Here is a 7,150-nt window from a genome sequence, read left to right as displayed (position 1 = left end):
GAGAGGCTCCTTTCCCGCCCCTGTCAGACAGAGGCCCCACCTCTGGCACTCCTGAGGCTGCCTGCAGGCCCTCGCACAGGTGTGACGCTGTCCATCAGTCGCCCATTCCCGACTCGGGCCCTACAGTTGCCTATGTGCTTGATTAAAGTGCCCAGAGTTCCCTTTCAGACCGGTGAGCCTGTCGAACTCTTGCCAGTGGAAGCATCGCAGGAGGACCCAGTTGTCCTGTCAGGACCCACAGACCCCAGGAAGGAAAGGAACACAAAACAGCAGATGTGGAGAGTCCCTACCGCCTCTCTCAGGCCCCTGACTCTGCCCCACCCAGTGTTCTAGGGCTCAGCTGCCTTCATCACCTCTTTTCATTCTTGCCTCTGGCGCCTCTTGCAGCTTGAAGTGGAAGTGAGGCTCCCGAAGTCACCTCACAGGCCACCCTGACCCCTCTCGCTCTGTGGTCCCTCTGTCCTGCGTCAAGAGCTTTCGTCTTCCTGATCCCTCTAAACCACCCCAGGAGCACTGGCACGGTATCCCGAAACCCCCAAAACAAAGAAACAAAAAACCCCGCCACTCACCTACGTGCCTCGGCTCCGCTAGACAGCTTCCCTCCACTCAGAGGTTGGCCACGTTTAGTCTGGCCCCACCTCGCAATATAACACTCTCTGATTGGCTGGCCTGATACCCCTTGTCGCACGCGCAGGGGCGGGCCAACATGATGCGCATGCGCCAAGGGGTTCAGCACGCCTAGCTTGACCAGTCACGCCCTCCCCTTGAGGCATGGGCCACGGCCTCATTTCATTGGGCCTTGGTCACAGCCAGTTAAGCCCATCTTCCTGTGTATGTGTCTGTCTCTGATTGGATGCCACGGGAAGGGGCGTATATGTGCCATGGGGGCCAGTGGGTCCCATGGGCTGCTCTCGGGACATGAAACATAAGCACTTACAGGGAGAGGTCAGGCGAGACTCCAGGGCTGGGCTGATCTATCAGTCAGAGACAGGCGTTTACCCTGGGGCACAGCAGTTGAGCATACCTGAGAGGTCCACTGTGCTTTTCTCTCCAAATGGCGCTCTGGTTGCTGATGGCCCGTGGCTGTATCTCAGAGGTCTCAGGTGTTCATCCTGTCCCCGAATAGTACACAGGGGCCAGCTGTTGGATACCGCACGTCCCTCCTCTAACACCCTGTCCGGCTAAGGCCTCCCAGGCCCTCTATTTCTCGAACCTCGCCTCTGATGCTCCAGAGGTGTCTAGTCCAGTTCGAGGCTAAGGCCAGACACAGGCACATCACATCACAGGCCCTCTTGAGCAAGCCTCCCCGGGATCCCCACCATCCAACCCCAGGGGCTGTGGTTCAAGCATTACTTGCCTAAAACCTCGCCAGAAGATGCCCTTTCACCCAGTTATTCACTAGGTGATCCTAACCCAACCACACCTTCGAGAGCTTCCTTCCCTTCAGAAACCAGCCACAGATAGTTAGTCCCAGCCTTTCCGATGGACATGCACCCCTTTTTGGCTGGAAGGGCGTGCTCACACGCGAGGCAGGTACAGCATGGTCTGATGAGTACGGTGGCCTATCCAGGCTTGCATGCATGCCTGACGGATGGCCATCAGGCACGTCTCACGATGCACACTCTGCTCCCCAAGGGCTGTAGAGGAAGGTAGATTCTGATTGCCATGGCTGGAGCCTCACCGTGGAGTCCCTTAATGGTCAGTCACCTTCACCACCCTGATCCAACAGAGTAACCTCAGATGCTTATTTCTATTTTTATAGACATGAGGGTCTCATGCAGATAAAGGCCACCTTCCAGAGGATACAGTTAGGTTTGCTGACATAGCACCCATGCGTGGGACCGAACCTTTGTAGTAGGAAGGGGGCCGCTAGTTCTTCCTGCCTAGACCCAAAACAATCACACAGAAACTGTATTAATTAAATCACTGCTTGGCCCATTAGCTCTAGCTTCTTATTGGCTGACTCTTACATCTCGATTTAACCCATTTGTATTAATCTGTGTATTGCCATGTGGCTGTGGCTTATCAGGTAAAGTTCCCAGCTTCTGTCTCTGGTGGTGGCTCCATGGCATCTTTTTGACTCCACCCTTCTTTCTCCCAGCATTCAGTTCAGTTTTCCCCACCTAGCTAAGTTCTGCCCTGCCATAGGTCCAAAGCAGTTTCTTTATTCATTAATGGTAATCACAGCACACAGAGGGGACTCCCACACCAGCCCTTCAGGTCTTCTATCAGGCTGTCTTAGTTAGGGCTTCTATTGCTGTGATACAATCCATAACCAAGGCAACAACAGAGAGGAAAGAGTTTATTAGGGGTTTATGCTTCCAGAGAGGTAGGGTCCATAATGGCAGGGAATGCAGGTGGCACACAGGGCACCTCCCGCTGGAAGCTGGAGCTGAGGGCTCCCATCTCAAATTGCAACCCAGGAAGTCAAGTGAAAAAGGAGGCTTTTGAAACCTGAAGGCCACCCCCCCCTTACACACACCCCAGTGACATACTTCCTTCCCTCAGCAAGGCCTCATCTCCTTAGCCTCTCCAAACAGCCACCAGCCACCATTGGATTTTAGAGAGGAAGGAAACTAAAGGCAGGAAGGAGACCAAAGTCTGGCATCAACAGGTAAGCCTGACTCTGTTTAACCCAAGGACAGGGACTCTCCACCGGATCTATCAATCCCTGCTAAGTCACAATGTAAAGAACCTGGTCTGGGTGACCAGTTTGGGGACGACAATCTATTTCCTCTACCCCTCTGCCGGCCAGCCAACATTGAAAGTAGGCCATTCAACAGAGCAAAATGTTACCCACTTACGCTACTTCACAGTCATGCTAGCTATTGTTGTTCGCGGTGTCCTGCATGTCCTGCCAGTGTGCAAGGGTTAAATCCAAAGGAGCAGAGCAAGTCGTTCCCATGTTGTTGGTTATGCTAGTTCCGGGTCTGGGAAGATAGGGAAATATCCCACAAAGGAAGCGAACGAGAACAATCACAAGACAAATTAAGACGACCAGACTCCCAAGGCTTCCTGGAATTCCGGGGGAAGACCATCCTTCCTCCAAGGTGGGATATGCCCAAAGACACTCCAAGTCAAAGGTATAAATTCCACAGGTGGCTCCCTATCCTCTCCCTCCCCAATTCTGTCCAGAAGCTTCTGAAAGCGAACAGTCAGACCTCAGGTAGAATCTCTCAGGGGTCCCTCCTGGACCCTAACCCAGTCTACGGATCGAGACAAAAGGGTGCGATATTCAATAAGCGTATCATTACACAAATGAAGTATGGACATACGTATGTCCTTGGTTGGCCGGTTCCTATCTGTCCTTGGGGTATGTAGATGAAGCATACTTTGGACATATTTTTAATTGGCCAGTTCTAGGCTATCCTAAGGCAATGCTCTCCCATGTGCTACTGTCTCCTACTAGATGGCCCTTGTCACATATGAAATGTTTTAGCCTAGCCTAAACAGCGTGGTGGGAAGCAATTAGATCAGTCTGACCGGTTTTTCATTTCTCTCATTACCCGCAAAACCTCAGCACAGCATCCCCCAATATCCGATCACCCACCTAGCCATTATCACCCCAGTGCCTTTCTCCTCAGAAAGAGGACATATGGAACCAGTCCCTCTCCTCCCCAAGATTGCATCTCTATGATTGGCTGGGAGAGGGTGTTCCAGCAGGTGGGGCCTAGCACATGCCCACGTGAGTGGCGGGCTTAGCAGGCATAAAGGTGAGCACAGCAAGCTCATGCGTGAGCCATGCCCGAGAGATGCCTCAGAGGCGTGCCTGCATGAGGCAGACCAGGAGAATGTGTGCTCACGAGGGAGGCTGTCCAGCACATAGATGCATGCATGAAGCAGGGACCAACAGGGCCCATGTATTAGATTCGAGGAGGCTTTCCAGGGCGTGTCCCCCCATAAGGGCCCTTATCGTGAGGCTTGATTCATGGCTGCAATGCCTTCAGCCGCATTAGGGCTATGGTAGTCAGAAGGGGATGCACCTCCATAGTCTCAGATATTTCAATTCTTGTTCCCGAGTTGGTGTTGCTTTTGGGGAGGCTCAGGAAGGGTGGCCTTGTGGGCAGAGGTGTGTCACTGGAGGTGGGCTTTGAGAGTGTAAAGCAGTGGTTCTCAACCTTCCTAATGCTGCAACCCTTTAATACAGTCCCTCGTGTTGTGGTGACCCCAACCAAAACGTCGTTTTCATTGCTACTGCATAACTCTAATTTTGCTACTGTTATGAACAGAAATGGAAATATCTACATTTTCCGATGGCCTCGGGCGACCCCTGTGAGAGGATCATTTGACACCCCACCCCCGAGGGTCTGCAGCCCTCAGGTTGCAATCCATGGGTTTTAGGACTCTCAAAAGGTGCCATGTCGAGTTTGCTCTCTCTAGTCCTGGCACCAACGTGGATGGCTGAAGGGACTCTGGCTAGCTTGAAATTGGTGTGCATGGCTCTGGCAGGCTTTGCCCTTCTCTCCCATTCCCTCTGCCTTGCTGAAGACTGTTAGATGACATTCCTAAAGCTAGCCACCAAGGTCCATTCACTCATGTGGTCACTTCCTCTTCCTGAGGTTGACTACCAAAGTCCAGCAATCAGAAGCCCCCTTTGCTTCACCTAATGAACATGGCCAATTAAACTTAAACCCCTCATCCTAACACACGCATAAGAGAGAATCCGGTATAAGTCAGGGCTGTCTAGGTGAATAGAACCAATAGAGAAATGTACACACACACAGACACAGACATACACACAGACACACACACAGACACACACACACATTCACGGGGTGGCTGGAATTCTTTGAATGCCTTACCCAATTGGGTGCTGGATTGTCCACAAATGGCCTTCTGCATGCCAGACAGTGGGATAATTCAGTATCAGCTAAACTGACAAGCTGGAAGCCTCGGCTCAAGGAGAACAAATGATGTAGCTGCAATCCAGGCCTGGAAGCTCCCTGGACTGTAGCTGCTGTGCATCTCCATTAGATGGCTGGAGGCTCTGGAGTCTTGTGGCCATGAGTGATGGTGACGGTACTACATGCTCTTGCTCAGGAAGGATGGAGTTAGGCTGCCCTGGCAGGCTTTCTCTTCTTTAATTCTGCCTGGGCTCCCAGACTACTGCATGGAAAATCCACACCCAGGGAGAGACCTTCCCCTGTTACTCTCCTGGGAAATCCGTCCTCTCTGACAATGGTTCTAGAACAGACACACCAGAAGTGAGCTTCCCTAATTCTACTCTAGACGTCTGTCAGTCCAGCCACGCTGACAACATAAACCAACAAAGACACGCTGCCTTGTAGTTAGAGGAGACATTGAAAAGCTCAAGGAAGTATCCTGGGTGGCCATCAACGAATACGGCATGAAGAAAATGCTGTGTTACATACAGAATACAGTATTTAACACATACATGACATGGCACATTCGCATGAGGGACAAGCAAAGGAAAGCCTGTCATCCACAGGCAAATGGATGCAACGGGACATCACAGAGCAGCAAGAGAGCCACGCCAAGTGTCACATGTTCCCTTTTATCTCATAATGAAAACCAACCAACCAAACAAACAAACACAATGAAACCCAGGGAGCAGAAAGTAGGATAGGCCAGGCTGTGAAGAGGTTTGTGAGTTGTAGCATCTGAGAGCAGGGAGAAGGTAGCAGTATGGCGAGGCTGCACACCATCCATGCACATGTGTACGTGGGATAAAATGGCACCGCAGATGTCATTCATTTCTAACACTAATGTTACTGACCATAAAATTAAAGATGGGCAAGGATCATGGCTCAGTGGGTTAGGTTTTCCCATGCAAGCATGAGAACCTGAGTTCAGATCACCAGCGCCCACGGAAAATCCAGGCACAGCAATACTCCTAAACCCTAGAGCCAGCATGTCTGGCGTGGAGGACAGAGTGCTGGATCCATCCGCAAAGCTCTCTGGCCACTCCGCCTGACAAAATCAGTGAGTTTCATGTTCACTGAGAGACTGTGTCTTAAAAGATAAGGTAAATCTGCAGCCAACTAAGCTGCACGGGAGGTCCCCTTTCTCAGCGGGGCCCGCTGTGCAACGGTTGCCAGCAGCTTCTCACTGGGGCCTGGTGTGCAATGCTTGCCAACAGCACACTCGTTCGGAGTGACCTCACCCTGTTGCCTGTATGGGCTCCCCGAAGGGACCTTGGAGACAATCTTCTGAAGGCTCTTCGAGCTCTGACCTCAATGTCGCCTCCAATCTAGGCCCCAGACAGGTATTCGCTGTGCCCTAGGGAAGCCTCAGGTCACCACGGCCAGGGGTCTCACTGTCCAGGCCATCACGTCCACCTGAATCATGCCTCAGAATAAGGAACATCGGATGGAGGCCCTACGTAAAGCCAAGTTCAAGCTCTCCGTGCTGCCAGAGGCAAGTGGTGTTATTAAGCCCCTTCCTCCCACTTTCTTGCCCTGGTCGTCCTCACTGAGTTCTTCTTTGTCTGTCTCTCTCAAAGAGGTGAGGCTTCACTAAACTGAATGTAGATTGATCTGAAGGACACAGTCGCTGAGAAGTGACTCGTTCCTGATGGCCGAGGGGTCAGCTGCATCACCAATCCTGGTCCCACGGGCATTGGCGGGCCCCGCACTCCTCGGGGCTTCTACTGTGGTGCTACCCTCTACCCTACTAAATCATGTTCAGTAATAAATATCACATCCTGTCTGGGAAAAGAGGGGTTACAGATGATACGCAGTGTCAGCCTTTGCCCTACACAGTCACACACACGGCAGGGGTGAGGGTGAAACACAAGAGGAGGAAGGGAATACTAGGGAGGGAGAGGAGGGATGGAGGGAGGGAAGAGGGATGGAGGGATGGAGGGATGTATGTGGTAGTAAAGTCAATGGGCTAGTAAGATGGCTGAACAGGCACGTTCCACCAGGCCTGATGAGTTGGGTCCAATCTCCAGGTCCGACAACTTCAGGACTCACTCCCAAGGTCTATCCTCTGTCCTATCTGTGTACGTGTGCGTGTGCGTGCACACACACACACGTAACATTTTTGTAAAAAAGAAAAAAATCCATCAGGTTGGCCTTCAAAGGAAGACTAGAATTCACCATGAAAATTTGGGACAAAGAGTGGTAGGCAGAGCCACAGGACGGGAAGGACAGGAGAATGTGATCCTCCTTCCTCTCTCCCCTCCCAG

At 51.9% G+C, this 7,150-nt stretch overlaps 1 pseudogene; it reads left to right on the top strand.

Annotated features, from left to right (window-relative positions):
• Positions 1 to 5,992: 5,992 nt before the first annotated feature.
• Positions 5,993 to 6,168, top strand: LOC121440495 (annotated as a pseudogene).
• Positions 6,169 to 7,150: the final 982 nt, after the last annotated feature.

This window comes from Microtus oregoni, unplaced genomic scaffold (genome assembly GCF_018167655.1).
Source record: "Microtus oregoni isolate MIOR12 unplaced genomic scaffold, Mior012 000067F_ref0000223, whole genome shotgun sequence".
In the NCBI taxonomy this organism is placed as follows: Eukaryota; Metazoa; Chordata; class Mammalia; order Rodentia; family Cricetidae; genus Microtus; species Microtus oregoni.
The sequence above is the reverse complement of the archived record's forward strand: the minus strand, read 5'-3'. Positions and strand labels throughout refer to the sequence as shown.